This window comes from Sorex fumeus, unplaced genomic scaffold (genome assembly GCF_029834395.1).
Source record: "Sorex fumeus unplaced genomic scaffold, SorFum_2.1 ptg000142l, whole genome shotgun sequence".
NCBI classification, from domain to species: domain Eukaryota; kingdom Metazoa; phylum Chordata; class Mammalia; order Eulipotyphla; family Soricidae; genus Sorex; species Sorex fumeus.
In genome coordinates this window covers 3,485,660-3,505,652 of record NW_026606199.1, presented here as the reverse complement: position 1 = coordinate 3,505,652, position 19,993 = coordinate 3,485,660, and positions in this window count along the sequence as shown.

Below are 19,993 nucleotides of genomic sequence, written 5' to 3'. Positions count from 1 at the left end.
GGGGGCCACTTACGCTGGCGTGTTCTCCGCACGTGGATGCGTTCCTTGTTCGCGGATGTTCCCTGTACGTGGTGTGCGCCACCAACACAAGGGCGTGTTCTGCTCATGCGTGTTGCGTACGTCATGTCTGGTCTCGGGCCACCCAGGATGTTCTGTAGCCCCTCGTCATGTGGGGACGTGACTCCAGCGGCCGAGCAACTCCCTGAGGATGCGGCTCCGTGGAAGGTGGTGGCTCAGCATTCGCCCGAGGGTCTGGCTCCAGGGACAGAACCTTCCCCCGAGGACGTGGCGTTTCGGGACGTGGCCCAGTGTAACGTTTGCTGGGGGATGTGGCTTGGTGGTAGAAAGCGCGTTTGTGCAGGCTGTGCAGGGTCCTGAGTTTGATCCTGGGCCCTAGTGGGCAGCCACACGTCACCCAGCGTAGCTGCCACCACAAAGATCAATAGCCGGGGGAAAATTGATCATTGATTTATTTATTTTATTTTTTTGCTTTTTGGGTCACACCCGGTGATGCACAGGAATTACTCCTGGTCATGCTTGGGGGACCACAGGGGATGCCGGGACTCGAACCCGGGTCGGCCGCATGCAAGGCAAACGCCCTCCCCGCTGTGCTATCACTCCAGCCCCTGATCATTTCAACTTGACTAAAGAAACAGCTTAATTGTAGCTACTAAAAGTGAAACGTCAGTGCAGTGTCACCTATTGGCCATTCCTCAGGATGTCACCTCTGGGGCGGCCCCGGAGCACGCCCAGAGCGAGCCGCGAGCTCCTGGCCACTCTGCTCGTCCCAAGGCGAACATTTTCACGGGTGTCCTCTTGGACCGTTCTTCCTGCCACACACGCACACACACACACGGAGCACACTGGACGCTAACAGCCTGTGTGTGTTCTTCCCACGCCGGGGAGTGGAGCTCTGTGTCCCCTGAGGGATGCACTGGGTGCCCTGGCCCTGAGGTGCCTTGCTGAGGGTCTCGTCCACCCTCCCACCCGCTGGGAGTCCCCTGGTCGAACGCCAAGCTGCAGGGTCTAGCTTTCTGCCCTGTGGACGGCTCTCTCCCGCGAGAGCTGCTGGCGGTGCGGGAGGTGCCGAGGGGGCTCTGGAGAGTCGAGCACGGAGCCGTCGCGCAGGCCAAGCCCCTCCTGCAGGAGTAACGGTGGAGCCCCAGGGCGGGGGGCAGGACAGGGCTTGAGACCGTCGTCTGCCCTGTGGGTCGGCGCTGCAACCCTGGGGCCTCCAGAATGGCAGGGCCGGGCGACTCCCAGGGGCCTGTGGCCCGGCCGCGCTCGCCTCCGCCCCTCTGCTTTCGTGAAGGGCCTGGACAAGCAGCTCCGGGCACCGCTCATGGTCCCAGGGTCCCGGGCACCTGCCGCCCGCCCTCCCAGCGTCCTGTCTCTCCCACTTTCCCTCCCCGGTACGTCCAGGACGGTTTGCTCCTGGCCCCTCCTGGGCACATGTCACCGGGGCCGACTGTCCTCACTGAATAGGCGCGTGACGCTCAGCCGAGGGCCGGGGCAGGCACCGGTGATTAAACTTTAACTCCAGCGAAAGACGCTGAAAGTTCTAAGTTAGAAAAGACGAACCAAACCTGTCAGGTGTCGCTTTTTGGTGGACTTGGGAGCAACTTTGTAAGTGGCCTGCGTGAAGGTGGCGCCTCGGGGCTGCCCCTGGCGTCTGGCGGGAACCACCATCCCCTCTCCTGCAGGAGCCGCTGGAGCGAGTGTCCCCGTGGCCGCCCCCAGGCAGGAGGGCAGCACACGGCCTGCAGGTGGGCACCGCGGCGCTCCTGGGGCCTCACGCAGCCGCGTGTCCCTGGCCTGTCGATCCCTGGCCCTGAGCCAGGAGCACTGAGTCCTGAGTACTCACATCCTCCCCATCTCGGTGCAACAGTGGAGGCGGGGGACAGGAAGGGACCCGGACTCACCCTGGAGAGCCCCTGAGCTGCTGACCGGGCAGCAGAGTGGTCAGTGGAGACCAGGGCACTGGCTGTGGGCAGAGGGTGGCCAAGCACAGCCTCAGGCTTGTCCTGTGCGGGTCAGCGCCGCCCTGCAGCATCGTGGAGAGACAGATCAGGGAAGGGCTGGACGGTGCCTCCGGGGGCCTGGCCAGCCTGCAGACAGCCCCTGCGTCTCTCGGGAGAGCCAGAGGACGGTCGCCCACTGCTTCCCACTCTGGGAGCTTCGGGAAGTCACGGCCGCTCAGAGGAGAAACAGGCCCCGGGCGGCAGCCTGGCCGCCCGCTGACAGTGCTCACGCCCTCTCCGCTCCACGGGCTCTGGCCTGGACAGGAGCACTCAGGGAGCACTCACCACACTCGCTGTCCGAGTCCTGTCCGAGTCCTGTCCCCCGCATCCAGGGCAGGCTTCAGGGGAGGGACGGGGCCCAGGGTGGGCACACGCGTGGACGAAGCTTCCGCCAGGCCCCTCCTAGACCCACGCCCTGCAGCGAGGGCTTCCCCGCGGGCCACCAAGTGCCCGGCGCGGGCGTGGGACCTGCCTGGCCACGGCCACGGCCGCGTCCTCTGCCAGGGAGGAGCAGAGGCGACACGTGGGCAGGAAGCAATTGTGCAGGGTGCGAGTTCCTGGCCAGGCAAATAAATTGGATTTAAGTATATTACAGTCATAATCTTTCTCTCCGTCTCTCCAGACGGGCTCTGTCCACGGGCGAATGAGAACGTCCTCACAGACAAAGCGTGACCTGGGGGAGAAGCCTGCTGGAATCTGGATTTCCAATAACGTGAGACAATAAAGCTTAGACTTCGAACCTGCCGCAATATGGAGCAGTATAAAGAGCTTAGCTGCTAATAAAGGAAGGGGCTGCCCCTCGTATCGGAGGGTCCGGACCCCCCAGAAGGACACTTCATAAAGATCAGAGTGGGTTAGCCGGGATCACAGAGGCTCACGGGCCCTTGTTGACCAATTGTCTGACAGTTGTCACCTGTGGGTCTGATATTAATAAGTCCCGCGTTGATTTCCTTGGGGCATTTTGTCCCTGCGACTGCACTTGGCTCGGCGGTGACCCCACTCTGGAGCTGTGCGGGCGCTACAGTTGCTGGTCCCGGCCCTCCTCGTCCTCCTTCTGGGCACGGCCGGCTGGGGAGGGCAGGGCCTGAGCTCCAGGACAGGGCCAGGCCCCGAGCCCCTGCCCCGAGGCCAGCGGGGTGGAACAGGTGGGCTGCTCTTCACCAACTGCCCCAGCCACGAAACGGTGGAAGCAGCCGGGTCCCTGGGGGAGGGGCAGGCAGGCACACACACAGGCACACACGTGAACACGCGCACACACAGGCACACGCAGATGTGCACACACAGGTACACACAGGAACAGGCACACACGCGGACACAATCACACGTGAACATACGTGCACACAAGGCTCAGACACGTGCACACATACACTCACACACAGTACACGTATGGACACATGCACTCGTGCACACACACTCATCCACAGATGCACACAAAGATTCTCATAGGCACACGCATACACATGGTCACACACTCATAAACAGTCACACGCACATCTGCACATACACACATATACACACAGATACACGCGTGCATACGCACATTTGCACAGACGCGTGCACACACATATGCACTCGCACACACAGACACACAGGTGCACACACACTCACTCCTGGGGTGCTTGCATGAGCCATTGGAAGGGGCCGGGAAAATGTTCCCTGGTCATCGGATGCCTTGGTGGCAGCCACAGCGGCCGGCAGCCTCCACTCTGCCCCTTCCCAGGCGCTTGGCTCTGCCTCTCCCCGCAGCCCCGTGTCTCCCGCGGGCTCAGGCCTGGCCCCAGACTCTGCTGCCCACAGGTGGCCCGGGAGTGCCCCCTCCTGTCCCCTCCCCTCCCTCCTCCGCTTCCCTCCTTGATCTGCTCTCCGTCCTCCCTTTCCCTCCTCCATTCCCTCAGGGCAGTCCTGAGCCCTCAGGCCCGGCTCTCCAGGCTGCCCACACCTGGCCCTCAGGTGTGGTGGTACCGGGCAGGCCACCTGCATAGATCTTCTGGCTTGAGCAGGGCTCGGCGCTGTGTCATGGGCCCCCCTGCACCCTGGACAGTGCAGGGTGACCCCACCTCAGTGCCTCTCCCTGCCAGCAGGGGCCGCCTCACTGCGGGCCTCAGAGTCTGGAGACCAGCCAGCTCTGAGGGGGATTGAGATTGAGCAGGGTGGGCGCCAATGGCTGAGCTGCGCCTTCTAATTCTGTAGAGATGTAGAGATCCTCCATGCCCCCCCGACAAGCCCCAGGCCCGTCCCTCCCCCGTGTCCCTCCGGGTCTTCTCTTCCTGCTTCCCTCCGTTTCCGCTCTGGCATCTTCTTTTCTGTGGGGTTGAGGTGGGGGTTTGTCCACCCTTGACGCCATCTTTCCCTGTCATGTTATTCTCTGGACACAGAAGTGAGCGCCTGGATTCGTCCTCATCCTTCAGTTCTTGTCCTTCACTGGCCATGAGATCCACAGTCCCATGCGAGTCGCAGCCAACACGTGCTCCCGTCTTTGTTCCTGGCTGCATCGTCTTCCGCGGCACGTACACATGTTCCTTCATGGCCCGCTCTCTGCCATCGGGCCCCTGGGGTTCCATCTTCTGGACATTGTAGTACGCGTGAACGTTGGTGTGCATAAAATCTCCTCAAATGAATATTTTTTGTCTCGGGGCCCAATGCTACCGAAAGCATGAGTCCCAAATTATAATAATTAAATTAAGAGATGTATCTGTCTAGGAGTTGGGCGGGGTGTGAACGAAGCTGGGGTCACGGGAGGCGGGGAAGAGAGGGAGGGGGAGGGGAGGGAGAGAGGAGGAGGCACTCGTGGGCCACCTGCGGGCAGCAGAGTCTGGGGCCAGGCCGGAACCCTGTCATAAGCAACTTGTCGGGATTTTAAAATTTGCATGAATGAGATACTGGAAGTCAGTGGAGGTCCTTGCGGAGTCTGGACCCTGAGCCCTGAGTGGGCAGGGGGTCACAGGCCACACAGCCGGGCCGGCCTCTGAGGACACAGGCCACAGAGGGTCTCACAAGAATCCCCCAGGCAGAGCCTGATCCCGTTGCCCATGGAACTGTGAGTCAGAGATTCCGGCTGGAATTCCCAGCCTGTAGTCGGCCTCGCGGGTCTGTCTTCTGCGCCCTCGTCCTCGGCCTGGGGAGAGTCGCCCTTGGCCTCAGGCTGATGCTAGTGGCCCTCCGGACAGGCGAACCAGACACCTGTGTTAGGGACAAGTGCTAGCCCCCGCCACCCCCTTGCTGTCTTGTCATTAAAGTCGCAAGCTCAAGGCGACGCTGCTCTTGGTTTCTCTGTATTTTTGTCTTCGGCTATGCCGGGGCTTACTACTGGCTCTGAGCTCAGTGACCACTCCTTGTGGTGCTCTGGGGGGTCCCGCGGGGTGTGGCTGCACACAGGGTGGGTGCTGGACACTCTGTGCCATCTCTCTGGCCCCATCAAGACAAAGTTTTCAAGCGTTCCCAAGAACATGGCTCTGCAAGGAAGGCACAGCCTTTCATAGGTGACACCCTGGATTTGACCCTTGACACTGCAAGAAATAATAAATATAATTTCTCATTTAAAAAAATCCAGTGGGGGCTGGAGTGATAGCACAGCGGGTAGAGTGTTTGCCTTGCACACGGCCGACCCAGGTTCTATTCCCAGCATCCCATAGGATCGGTCCCCTGGGTACCGCCAGGGGTAATTCCTGAGTGCAGAGCCAGGAGTTAACTTTTTTTTTGGGTGTGACCCAAAAAGCCAAAAAACAAAAAAGTCCAGTGCAAATTTGTAGGTTGCCCCCTGATAAAGTGTGTTTGTAGGCATGTGGAAACTTAGGCATTCGGGTCACATGAAGTCATAGGTGGGGTCTGAACTGGCACCCAAGAAACCCTTGGCAGTGTGAGCCCAGGCATACTGATTTTCTACTGAACCAAGCCCCTGAGCTTTCGGAGCTGAAACCAGAATGCCCTTCGCCTCACCATGCTCTTAGCCTCAGTGTCTCCGTATGTGAGTCCCAGGGACTAAACCGAGACCCCCGACGCTGGGAGGTCTGGGGGTGGGGGGGATGTGGCCATTTCTAGAGAAGCATCCTTCAACCGAGGAGAGTTCGGAGGCTTTAGGGAACCTGTTTGATGTGCTCCGTGAGGAGCAGATGAGAATCTCAGCTGATAAACGGTGACTGGAAACTCTAGAACTGAAAGACACGGTATCTGGAATCGACTCCCGGTTTGTCTCCGAGCTGTGTGGAGATAAGAGACAGGAGAGAGAGTGGACGTGAGCTACACGGATATTGAAGAGCCGGCCTGAGAAAGAGTCGCAGGGCAGCAAGATAACAGAGCTTGGCATCCAAGGGAGACGAACAGAGGTGTCGCTCAGACCGAGGAGGAGGAGGAAGAGAGACCGGGCCAGGGAAGGGGTTCAAGAGGAAAGAAATTTTCTAAGTGGGTGAGGCACAGCATCTTATTTTCAAAAAGCTCAGAGCATCACATACAGAAATAAAACCAGACATGAGCATCATAATCTAAGTACTTAAGAACAGAAAAGGGCCCCGAGAGGTAGTATAGTGGGTCGGGTGCTTGCCTTGTAGGCCACGGAACCTGGGTTCCATCGCTGGCATTCCATATGGACCCAGAGCCCTATCGGAGTGATCCTTGAGCACGGAGCTAGTGGTAGGTGCTGAGCACAGTTGGCTGTGGCCCAGAAACACACAAAAATTCACTAGAGGAACGAGAGTGTAGGCTATATAGAAACCATTTAGCTCCAAAGACTGGGCGAACCACATTCTAGAGACATTCTGAGGGGGAGAAGCTGGTTGAAGTACAGACTGTGACATAGCGACTGTAACGATGTGTGGACTGCGTGCGAGAGACTGTAGGAGGTGTGTAGAGAATGCGCGGAGCATCTCTGCAGAGACGGCAGAGACTGTAGAGGCTGCAAGAGACTTAGAGACAAGGCACAGAGACTGCAGAGACCCTCAGAGACTGTGTGAGACTGTAGAGACTATGCACGTGGAGACTGTAGAGACCATCAGAGATTCTATGAGACTGTAGAGACCATGCACACAGAGATGCAGAGACCATCAGAGACTTGTGAGACTGTAGAGACCATGCACGTGGAGACTGTAGAGACCGTCAGAGATTCTATGAGACTGTAGAGACCATGCACACAGAGACTGCAGAGACCATCAGAGACTTGTGAGACTGTAGAGACCCTCAGAGGTTCTGTGAGACTGTAGAGACTATGCACACAGAGACTGCAGAGACCCTCAGAGACTGTGTGAGACTGTAGAGACCACGCACGTGGAGACTGTAGAGACCATCAGAGATTCTATGAGACTGTAGAGACCATGCACACAGAGATGCAGAGACCATCAGAGACTTGTGAGACTGTAGAGACCACGCACGTGGAGACTGTAGAGACCCTCAGAGGTTCTGTGAGACTGTAGAGACCATGCACACAGAGACTGCAGAGACCCTCAGAGACTGTGTGACACTGTAGAGACTATGCACGTGGAGACTGCAGAGACCCTCAGAGACTGTGTAGAGACTGCAGAGACTATAGAGAGTTTGCAGATAGAGACTGCAGAGGCTACACAGAGTGTGTAGAGATTGTGCAGACTCTGTAGCGTGTAGACAGAGCAGAGGCTGTAGAGAGGGAGGCTGCGCAGAGGCTGTGGAGTGTGCAGAGTCTGTAGTGTGTTGTGACTTGGAGATCCTGAGGAATGTCCAGAGTGTCGAGAGTCCGTGACACTGTGAAGACTGTAAGGAGACCACACATGCGTGTGCAGATACTGTGCAGATGCCCATGACTGTCAGCCCACGATGGCTCCGAGAGGGTAGAGGCTGTCGAGTGTCCAGAGGCTGTGCAGACAGTGTAGACTCTGTGTGGACTGCACAGGCTGTGTGAGACCTTCATGGCTGAGCACAGAAGCCGGAGCCTGTCTGGACTCGCCTACCTGGGCACAGGGCGGGGGCCTCTCCCCAGAAACCACGGGGCCAGGAGGAAGTGGAGCCAACATCTCTGAAGCAGGGAAGTGGGAAAAGGCAGGGGTTTCGTTTGTTTGCTGCAGGCCACACCTGGCAGTGCTCAGGGCTTATTCCCGGCTCTGGGCTCAGGGACCCCTCCTCAGGGCTCATCGGGGAGCAATGCAGGGCGCTGGCCTGAACTTAGAACGACTGCGAGCGAGAGAACCCCACCCGCTGTACCGCGCACCCAGTCTCCCCGGCCCGGGAGTAGCTCTTTCGGGATGAAAATCCTGCTGGAACGATCGTGCAGTGTGCAGGGCATCTGCCTGGCACGCGGCTGACCGGATTTGTCCCTTGGCATCCCCAGTGGTCCCTAAGGTGCCCGGTGCTAGAAGCAAGCCCTGAGCACAGCCAAGTGCGCCAAAACACCAAAGCAAGCAACAAAAATCGGAAACAAAAATTAAAGAAACAAGAAAACTCGCCGCCCAGGGTTGTGTGATCAGGTCAGTGCCCTTCCGAGCTGGAGAGGATTTTAGATGAAAGCAAACTTCCAGGGGGGGTTTCTCTACGGGACACAGGCTGGAAGAAGTCACTCCACGGGGGATAATCTTTGAAAATTCAGAGGCCAGGAAAGTGGGACAAGGGGAGACTCGGAGGAGCGACACTCGCCTTGTTTGTCATCGAGGCCCCGGGTGTGACCCCGGGCACCGCAAAGGGAAAACCAGGTTCTAGGGAAGTGGCAAGGTGTCACACGCGGGAAACCCCCGTCACCACAAAAACCTAAAGGAGAGAAGGAAGCTTGAAGGGCTGGATTAACACATGGCGCAACAGGCTTGGGGACCGGGAGGGACAGAGGCGGCCGGTGCTGACGAGGGAGGAAGTACCGACTGATGGCTGAGTGATGGCTGAGTCCGGCGGAGAAGAGGCGAGTCTGATCCTTAGCGACTCCGCAAGGACTCTCAGCATCTCACTGACAGGCAGAGAGGAGCCAGCTAACCGCGGGCGAATGGCTCCCTCAGCCGTTGGTTGGGGACTCCGCGTCCACCCGGTCTGTGAGGGTCGTCTGCAGCGTGGGGCTCAGGGCAGGGCCAGGAGGCCGAGGCGTGAGCCCAGTCCGCGCCGTATCCCAGCTGCGGGCCCCTTGGGAGGCCCCCACAGCCTTCGACCCCCAGAGGACTCAGTCTGTAGGCTACCCTGAGGGCGGAGCGGGGACTCAGGAGGACCCTGAGCTTCAGAGGGTCCTGGCCCCAGGTGCCTCCATCAGCTTGGCCTCAGGCATGGGGAGCTCTGCCCAGAGCAGCCGACCAGGCATGAGGGGTCCTGGCTCTCCCCACCCTGTGTGTCCCCGGGGCCCTGCAGAAGAACAGAGGCCAGAGGTGGACGGCGCAGAGGGGCTGACCCAGGCCCTGCTGGCCAGGAGGGTGGACACTGGGTCATCTGGAGAAGCTGGGCAGCTGCTCAAGGCCCAACGGCAGAGCATGGCCTGGAGCACGAGGGGGCAGCTCACGCCTGTGCCCCAGGGCTCGGTGGTCCTTTCGGAACCGAGACGTGACATGGACATCGACACGTGGTTTAAGACCTGGTGGCAAATGCACCTTGCGAGCTGGAAACCTAGGGGTGTCCTGGCACCGCCGGCAGAAATCAAACCTAAGTCAGTGCTCACGGGGCCGCCCGAGTCAGTCCAGCAGGTCCGGCTTTGGCAGGGGAAGTGGGCAGTGGCCCCTCCTGGGCGGCAAGGCCGAGGGCTGGCCAGGGGCAGGCGGGGCCAGGACAAAGTCCTGCTGGAGGGAAGGAAGTTCTCGACGGACACTCGGCCGAGAGGCTGCAGAGCACTGTGGCCAGGCATCGCCTAGGAGGGGGCAGGAGAACTCGGGCAGACCCTTGCAGCGGGGCCTAAGGAGGGGTGCAACGGGCAACCCCGCCCACCTGAAGCTGGGGCCAGGGCAGGGCTCCCCTGGCACCCAGAGGTCACACCTGCTGGGCTGCGGGCCCTCGGGACCCCACGGCTCTGGGTCAGCGCCCAGTGGGGGTGCCCGGCTGGCTACTGGTCACTGAGGGACTCATGCATTGGCTAGAGTGCTCCCACCCAGAGCTGCATGTGCCCTCAGGCTGGCGCCCAGTCCTGCAGGGAGGACCAGCTCAGTCCTGCAGGGAGGATCAGCCCTATCCTATAGGGAGGACCAGCTCTCTCCTGCAGGGAGGACCAGCTCTGTCCTGCAAGGAGGATCAGCCCTATTCTACAGGGAGGACCAGCTCTCTCCTGCAGGGAGGACCAGCTCTGTCCTGCAAGGAGGATCAGCCCTATTCTACAGGGAGGACCAGCTCTCTCCTGCAGGGAGGGCCAGCTCTGTCCTGCAAGGAGGATCAGCCCTATTCTACAGGGAGGACCAGCTCTCTCCTGCAGGGAGGACCAGCTCTGTCCTGCAAGGAGGATCAGCCCTATTCTACAGGGAGGACCAGCTCTCTCCTGCAGGGAGGACCACCCAGTCCTGCAGGGAGGACAAGCCCTATCCTACAGGGAGGACCAGCTCAGTCCTTCAGGGAGGACCAGCCCAGTCCTGTAGGGAGGACCAGCCCTATTCTATAGGGAGACCCAGCCCAATCCTATAGGGAGGACCAGCCCTATCCTATAGGGATGACCAGCACTCTCCTATAGGGAGGACCAGCCCTATCCTACTGGGAGGACCAGCCCAGTCCTGCAGGGAGGACCAGACCTATCCTATAGGGGGGATCAGCTCTGACCTGAGGGGGGCCCTGGTGATGCCAGGAGGAAAGGTGGAGGAACCAGCTGGTGTGGCCCAGAGCCTGGAGCCTGGGCTGCCCCTGCCAGCTCAGGGCCTCACTGCCTGCCCCTCCCCCACCCAGGGACTGGGTCGCCCTCTTTGGGATCTAAACAATCCCTGGGCTTGCTGCAGCCAGGACAGAACATGGGCAGCTCCGGGATGGAGAATAGCACAGCAGGGAGGGGACGCTGCCCTTCCCCGAGTGGCTAAGGTGGCAGACGCTGGAGGCCAGAGTCGGGGGAACAAGGTGGGGGCTTGGGCTCCCAGCGGGTGGCCCTGTCACCTCTCATCTGCACGCATGTCCCCCTAAGGGCCAAGCACAGGGTGCCCCCCCATCTGAGTGAGCACCCCAGGGCTCTGGGCACCGCTCCTGTAAGGCCACCTGGCCTGCTGTGGGCAGCAGGGCAGGCTGTGACCTGAGCCTGGGTCCCCCAGAGTCCACAGAGCCCCCTGCAGGCGCTGCTTCAGGGCACCCCGGAGCCGGCAGAGGGCCTCCGCGGAACGCACGCGAGCGCTCATGGCCCTGCAGCCACCCAGGCCTCCTGCCCCACAGACCGAGCTGCTCCCAATCCGGGGCTACACGCACCCATTGTGGCAGGGATGGGTGGGGGGGTCTATTTGCAGGAAGGAACCTGGAGAGCAGCACTGGGATGCCCCGCTCACACCCACGGCCACTGCCAGCCACTTCCCCGCTGTCCACCCCACCGGCAACTCTAGCTGGTCACACCTGCTGGTTACACCTCCACTGGTTATACCCACCCACTGGCCACACCCAATGGTCACACCCATCAGTTATACCCGCTGGTTACACCCCCACTGGTCACACCCAATTGGTTACACCTGCTGGTTACACCCCTACTGGTTATACCCACCTACTGGTCACACCCAATAGTCACACCCATTAGTTATACCCTCTGGTTACACCCCCACTGGTCACACCCAATGGTTACACTCATTGGTTACACCCCGTGGTTACATCCATTGGTTACATCCTGCTGGTTAAACCCCCGCTGGCTACAACCCCTGGTTACACCCACCCACTGGTTACACCCACTGTTACACCCGCTGGTTACACCCTGCTGGCTACAACCCCTGGTTACACCCACTGGCTGCTCCTGCTCTTGGCGACCTCAGGCCAGCCCCTGCACCGAGCCTTCCTTGGTGTCGCTGACCCAAGGGGCTGCCTCAGTGGACAGTGAAGCTCTGGGGCAGCCACACTGCTCAGGGGAGATCAGAGCCGGGCCCGAGGCCGTGTCTGTCCCCCACGTGTCTCCTGTCTGAGTTCCCGCACTGGCCCTGGGAGGGGCCCCGTTCTGGAACATTCATCTGGGCGGAAGACGCTAGAAGTCTTTACGTGTAGCAGACCAGGTCCTTATCTTCGTAGCTGAGCCGAGCGCCGACCTGCCAAGGCCACGCGGCCTCCTGTCCGCAGAAGGGGGGGTGCCGGACCCTCCCCGCCCCGGGCTCCTCTTGGCGCTCCTCTCCCTCACACAGGGTCCCCGTCCATCTCTGGGGCCAATGGTCCTGCGGGCCACAGTCCAGGCTCCTGGTGCGGCCTCCCCTGGGGGCGTCCTGTGGGGGAAGCCCCGTGTTCACGGACTCGAAGCCCCTCTCCTGGGGGGCGGCGGAGCTGCTCGCCCGGCCCCGCCCTGCCGCGCTCCGGGAAGAGGCTTTCAAGGCGCCGCTTCATAATGAGGCCGGGAAGTTCGGAGCCGCGCGTGTAATGAATTTTGTATCGAGGAGTGACTGCGGCTAGATTTGCATTTCACAGTGCTCTTTAATACTTAATGAGTGGAATATTCAGAACCGGCGATGCGTCTGACACCCCGCCAGAGAGGAGAGTCGCGGGTGCAGCCGCGGCCCCGGAAGCGTGGCTGGGGGTGAGGTCGGACGTCTGGGCAGGTAGGTGGGGGCGCGGCTCGGTGAGCCCAGCCTCACGCCCTGGCCTGCAGCTGGCCCGGGGTCCTGCCAGCCCCCGCCTCCCGGCTACTGCCCCGCGCTACCCCACTGCACTGGCGACAGGCGAGGTTTCCATCATAGAGAAGGTTCTAGAAAGGCAGCCCAAGTGCAAGACGTGGAACCAAAGTTGTGGCTCCTGTAGTGGTCTCTGCGTGGGTGTTCCAGGGGCCGCTGCAGGCGCCGTGGTCGTTGTTTCACAAGCAGACGCACCCTAAGAACCGTTTCCTCCAGCACGGATACCCCTTACCACCAGCTCTGAAGCACTATGGAGTGATGGTTACGGGGAGCACTGTGCAGAGAGTCACCTGAGACAACCGTCCAAGAGCAGCATGTGACCCTAAGGGAGGGAGAGGAAACACCCCACCCTGCGTCCATCTACTGGTGAGCACAGGGGGGCCTTTCCCTGTAGACCCCTGGCAGCCATACATCCGTCGATGCCCAGGGCCCAGCCATGAGGCGGGAGACCCCCACTGCCCGTGTGGGCGGTGGGGACAGCCCCCTGCAGGGCTGGAGGGTGGGCGAGAGCCTCGGCACCCCCTTCCCTTCCTGGCCGTGGGGACCCGCAGTGTCTCAGCCCTTTGTGAGTGTGAGTGTCCCCTCCCAACATCTCTTGTGACCGCTGAACTGTCGGAGGCTCCAGTGGGTCCTTCCTGGTCCCAGCAGCCGCGTGTCGCTCCCAGAGTCGCCTGCGTCTGCTCACGGGAATAAAACACGTCCTCAAAAGAGCCACTTGTTTGAAGCAGAAAGCGGTTCTCTGCAAGCCACTCCTGGAGTCCAGGGGGCTGGGCCAGCCAGGCATCTCCTACAGTGACTGGGGCTGGTCCTGTGGTCCAGCATCCTAGCCCTGCAGGGCTTGGCCATGGCCACGGCCACAAGCGTCGCGTAGTGGCCAGGACTGTGGCCTGCAGTCCGGGGCCAGGAGGGACGAACCCCCGCGAGTGGCAGCAGGACCTCGCGGAAACTGCTAAGGGGACAGCACCAAGCCGGGGTCCCCCCACCGCACCCCTCACTCACGCCTCCACCGCCAGCCCAGACCCTCTCACGGACAGGGCAGCGGGACGCCCCCCGCTCCCATCCAAGCCCAGCTTCTCCCGGTCAGCTGCATGCCCCAGTCTGCCCTGAGGCCTGGTGTGCTTGGCTTCTTCCCCGGCCAGACACTTTCTGTCCTTCGTGTTGGGCGTGTCCAGCTGTGCTCAGGGACCGTCCAGTGTTGGGCTGGACCAGGTTGGCGGGTGAGTCCAGCACCTCACCCACTGTGCTGTCTCTCAGCGCACCCTTCTTTACAGTACAATCTGGACACTCGTGCCATGGGTGACCATGGCACCCTCCTGTCCCCAAGCCAGCTGCAGCGGCCAGCGGCGGCCAGAGCACAGAGGGAGGTGGAGCTGGGTGAGGGTCAGTGAGGGACAGTGGGGGACAGTGAGGGACAGTGAGGGTCAGAGGGGGACAGCGGGGGTCAGTGAGGGTCAGTGGGGGTCAGTGAGGGGCAGTAGGGGTCAGTGAGGGGCAGTGAGGGACAGTGAGGGACAGTGAGGGGCAGTAGGGGTCAGTGAGGGGCAGTGATGGTCAGTGAGGGACAGTGAGGGTCAGTGGGGGCCAGTGGGGGTCAGTGAGGAGCAGTGGGGGACAGTGAGAGACAGTGGGGGACAGTAGGGATCAGTGAGGGTCATTGGGGGACAGTGATGGTCAGTGTGGGGCAGAGGGGCCGTGGGGGGATTGTTCTGCAGCCAGGTGAGAACCATCTGCATTTTCTTGTGTCCTGAACCAGGCACTGGGGCTGCCCGGCCTCCTGTGTGAGCCCTGGGGCCTGGGCCCACTGACCTGCCCTGTCTTCCGCCCCCAGAAAGGAAGGACTTGGCTGTCAGAAGCTACACTGTGGGCAGGATGTGGGTTTGGAGGCCAGTGTGAGAGGACACGCCAACACATACGTGACACAGCTCGGGCCCCAGTGCTCAGGGACCCATGATGACCCCGTGTCAGCCTCCGTGTGCCCAGAATGCCGCTACCAGGGCTGTCTTGGTGCCGTTCCATGGGCACGACCACCATGGGGGTGGCTCAGTCTGTCCTCCCGCTACCCCTGTGCATGGCCTGGGCTCCCTGGTGCTCCTTCCAGCCCTTTGCAGTGCTCACATGTCAGTCCGGCTTCGTCCCCCCACACCCCTGCGACCCCGTGGCAGCGTCCCTCTCTCTGAGAAGCAGGAGGTGACCTTCCCCCAGATGTGTGGCTCAGGTCTGGCCCCGCAGGAAGAGCTGGTCTGGCTGGGCAGGTTTGGAGGCCAAAACAGCCTCGTGGGCCCTGCCCAGCTACAGGCAGCCTGGCTAGCATACCCACCACTTGTGGCTCCCTGGGCTCGGCTGGCTCTTCTGAGTGCCCGGATCCTGCGGGCTCTGCCGGCCGGTCGCCTCAGCCAGGCCGGGCTTGGCCTTGCAGAGCAGTGGGGCATGACGGTGGCCGGGTGGTGGGGCCTCGTGGGCAGTGCCCCTCCGGCCCTCAGGGCTGTGTGTCCCTGCTGGGGCCCTGGTACCTGACACCTGGGAGTCACAGCAGCTGCAGGACAGGCTGGAACCCCACTGCAGGGGTGGTGCTGTGGCCACTGACCCCAGGCCCCTCTGCGTGGCCACATGGCCAGCGTGCCTGGACTCGCTCCCGTCCACACTGCTCACAGCCTCCCCTGAAGTGGTCGGAGGGGAGCAGGGCTGAGCCTGGCAGCCTGTCCTCGCCAGACACTTCCTGTGCTTGGCCCGGAATGGACACCACGTCCCCGCACTGTCCCCAGCATCCCCATGTGGCCGGCAGCCAGCTCAGCAGGGCCCTGGCCACCACCTGGGGCTGCTGCTGAGAACTGGTCATGTGCCTTTACCCAGGCCTGGCCAGCAACTCGGACGCTGTGGGCAGTGAGGCCCCGGGATGAGGAAGCCCCGAACCTGTGTAAGAACTGCGAGCCAGCCAGCTAGAGACAGCCTGCATGAGGCCAGAGCCAGCGCGGGCACTGCCTGGGCGCCAGCCTCCCCCAACACGCACACAGCAGGCGTACCACTTACAGCATGCCCAAGGTGCAGACCGGCACCCTCTGCCCAGGGTCCCACGAAGGCGGTGGCCATGCTGACCCCACACCTGAAGGGCTTCGTGTCCACCCTTGCTGGGCCCAGCATGGACCTCATGCTGGACAGGGCTTGTTCCGGCTGGGGCCCATTCCAGAAGGAGGAGGCAGCCGTGGTCAGGGCTGTGCCTCCTAGGTGGGGCCCAGTGTCCCCTGGGAATGGTATGCGGAGACCGTGCAGGGGGGCGGGGTCCTGGGTGGGGGGGGGACCCTGAAGGAGAACCTAGACTCCACAGTGGTACCCACCAGCTGAGTGGCAGAGCCTGGGACAGGAAGCTCATGGCCGCTGCTGGGGTGAGAGCATTGAAAGGTAAACTGAGGCACGAGAATGCTCTCCAGAGCTCGTGTGCATGGTCTGAGGCTGGAGCGGCAGTGGCAGGGGACGTGCCAGGACCTCTCAGCCCTCCTGAGGGAGCACGTGAGCCAGCTGCTGGCTCGCGACTTCCTCCGCATTTGAGGGGAGGTTTGGGGTCTCCCCAGCAGTGCTCGGGGCCACCCGCCACACCTGCAGCTGGGGGTGCATGCCAAAGCCTGAGAGTCTGGAGACGCTCGGGCCTGTGGTGCCAGGAGCTGAACCTGCAGCCCCACGCAGGCCCCTGGCAACCGGAGTGCCCTTGACATTGTACAAGCCCTGGCATCTGGGAGTGCCCACGGCCCAGCAGGGCAGAGGTCCATTCTGCGGGCCCGGGCCTTTGCATGGTTCCCAGGCCCTGGGCTCAGCCAGCAGCTTCCTGTTCTGTCCTGGGAAGAGCCTTGGGGGAGATGAAGCCGGGGTTGCCGCCGCCTCGTGTGCGTGTGCGCGCCCGGTGTGTGTGGCCACGGGGCTTCCTGGCCTGTGTGGACCCGCTCTCCCTGGGTCAGGCTCCACAGCACCTTGCTGGGTCCCCGCTGCTCGCCGTATCCGAGTTCTGGTCCCCACTCTGCCCCATGTCCAAGAGTCCGTCCTTACTGCCTGTGTTCGAGTGTCCAGTCCCCGCTGCCCGTGTCCGGGTGCCGTGGCAGCCCTGTGCCATCTCCTTAGAGCAGGAGTGTCGCCTCTGAAGGTTCTGGCTCCCGTGAGCCCCGGGCGGGGAGACCGTGCGTCCCTCTGGGGCAGAGCCTGGGGACCCGGCGCCGTGCCTGGCTGGAGGGACCCGGTGAGATTCACAGCAAATGCGCTGCCTCTGGGCCTCGCAGCCGGCATCAGAGCTGGGCCCCGAGCCAGGTGGAGGGAGGTGCCTTAGTGGGCAGCAACCCAGGGCTGGGCCCTGGGCACTGCCACTGTCCCGCCAGGCTCTGGCTTCCGAGGGGCTGAGCACCAGCCACCGAGTCCGGATACGCTTCTGGAAGCCCCCAATGCGGGGCGCGGTCAGGCCTTTCCTGTCCCCAGAGTCCTGTCCTGAAGGTCAGGCCTGAGGGCCCCCAGGCTGGGCTGAGCCTTGAGGAAGCCCCGGGGCACTGGCGGCTTCCAGGAACCCGGCTGAGGCGGCGGCCAGGCCAGCACAGAGGGGCAGCACAGGGGCTGCATCGGGGCTGGCGGAAGGGGCCCTGGGCTGGCCCTTGAGCTCCTGCTCCGAGCACCCGGGGAAGCACCGCGGGGACCTAAGCCCAGCCCTGCTGGCCAGAACAGGGTCCAGGGCGGCCCATCCCAGGCCAGAACAGGGTCCAGGGCGGCCCATCCCGGGCCGGAACAGGGTCCAGGGCGGCCCATCCCGGGCCAGAACAGGGTCCAGGGCGGCACATCACGGGCCGGAACAGGGTCCAGGCTCCTCACTGAGGCTGCTGGGCAGCGTGGCAGGCAGGATGACGCCCAGTTCCCTGCCCGCAAGACAGAGCTGTGTTTCAGCCCTGGGCCTTCAGGCCAGCAGGGCCACGGATAAGCGGAAGGGGCATGTGGACAAGTCCAGCCAAATTCTGGGTGCTCCGGAGAGGTCCGCTCCCTCCCCCGTTTATACAGAAACGGCGTTTGTGGAGACGAGAAAGCCAGTTGGCCGGTCCCACTGGCACGCCATGTCCTCAGAAGAAAGGGGACTTGCCGCGGGTGGAGAGAGGGCCCCGCGGGCTGGAGCCTTGTGGCCTCCAAACCTGAAGTGTCCGCTGAGCTCTGGACTGCCCTGCGCTCTGGACCTCAGCCCAGGACACTGGTGTGGGACCGTCACCTGCAGACGGGAGGTGGGGAGGGGATCAGCTGGGTGCAGGCGGGACCGTGGCGGGCGTGGGTGCCACCCTGCGGCCGCTCTCCTCGCTCTGACGCTCAGTGTCCTTCTCCGTGCCTGGTGCTGCTGGCCGCAGTGAGCACAGAGTGTGAGCTTGCTCCACAGCCACTCCTGGCCGGGCTGGCCCTCGGCCGCTCTGCCGGTCTCTGCCGGTTTATCGGGACCATTTACATTTAATGCCGTTTCTGATGGCGGGACTCAGTCAGCCGCGATTTTCTGGTCTTCAGTTTATTCTCTCTGACTTGCCCCTTTATTTCTCCACTCGCTGCGGCTTCCTTGAGCACTTTTTATTATCTCGGAGTGTGCCGAGGGTCTTTCTTTTACAGTCACTTCTTGCTTGGCGGGCCCCTGCCCAGGCCTTCGGAGCTGGTACGTGAGCCGTAAATCCTCGTCCCTGAGGACGTCTTCGTTGGCCCCTGATCTCTGAAGGACTTTTGCTGGATACAGGAGTCCGGCCGACAGATCTCTCTCAGCTCGTGGAGTCATTGCAGCTCTTTTGGTTTGGGGGTTTCCAAAGAGAACCCCTGGGTGAAAGGACTCTTTCCTCGGGGAGGGCCTCTCGGCTTCTCACTTGCTGCCTGTGTTTCTTTGTCTTTGTTTTCTGAGGTTTGCCTGGATGCTCTGGGTGTTGGTTTCCTGGCAGTTAACTTCTCAAGCGTCGTGCATTTGTCAAATATTTTTTCCGTGTTGTTTGGGGCCATACCCGGCCACGCTCAGGGCTTATCCTGGCTCTCTGCTCAGCATCACTCCTGGCGGAGTTTGTGGGACCCCTTGGGATGCCGGGGATCGAACCCAGCTCGTCTGCGTGTAAGGCAAGCGCCCTCCCTGCTGGACTCTCTCTCCGGCCCCATCTGTCAAGTCTCTAAGTTTAGGGTTTTCTTGGCCAGACTTGGGGAAGTTTTCGGGCATGATTCCACAGTATAGCGGGTAAGGCGTTTGCCTTGCTTGGTAGCACAGCGGGTAGGGCGTTCGCCATGCATGCGGCTGACACGGGTTCTATTCTTCCATCCCTCTGGGAGAGCCCGGCAAGCTACAGAGAGTATCCCGCCCGCATGGCAGAGCCTGGCAAGCTCCCCGTGGCGTACTGGATATGCCAAACACAGTAAGAACAAGTCTCGCAATGGAAATGTTCCTGGTGCCCGCTCGAGCAAATTGATGAACAACGGGAGGACAGTGCTACAGATTCCCTGAGCGGGTTTCAGCCCGGCTCCTTTCTCCAGCCCCCAGAATGCGGGGAAAACAAACGTCGGCTCTTCCATGGTGGTTCCTCATGTCCGTGGGCTCTGTCCTTCTAGGAAACTCGGTTTCCCCTGGTTGAGCCTGAGTCACTCTGGAGTTGCAACCTCAAGCTCACAGTCCCTCCGGCCGTATCCGCCTGCACCAGGCCTCATCCGAGTGCCTGCGGCTCTGCTTTGAGCCATCCGTGGGCTCCTTCTGTTTATTCCTGGGACTTCCGATTCCTCCTTTTCCTTCAAGCACATTCGGAGCTGCTGCTGGGGCGTTGGTGAGGTGGTTTCCGCTCTCCGGCTCTGTCTCCTGAGGCTGCAGGGCTCCAGCCCTCGGGCTCCAGGACCTGCTCTCACAGCCCTACCCAGGGCACCGGGAGCGTTTAATGAGCACCGCCCCGGAGGAGGCCAGCGCCTCAGGAGCGACAAGGACGTGTCCATCAGCTGCCGCGGGTGCTCTCAGACCAGCGGCTAGCCCCTGGGTGCATCAGGCCCTGCCCGTCCTTGCAGACGTCCTGTCTTAGCCTGGAGCTTGGTTGCTGGTCCTCACTCATTTATGGGGCGTCTCTGAGCCTGAGGGGTCTCCTCTAGGGAGCTTCAAGTGAAACACGGAGGGGAGGGTCCAGGCAGGCAGTTAGAGGGGGAGGCAGGTGGGTGCACCCGGGCCTCGCCTCGGGCTCGGAGCATGGCTGTGGGGTTGGACTGAGCGAGTCTCACCTCTGAGAGGCGTGGGGGCTGGGGACCAGGCGCTGTGCCCGTCCCCCGCCCCCGCCATGGTGTTCACAT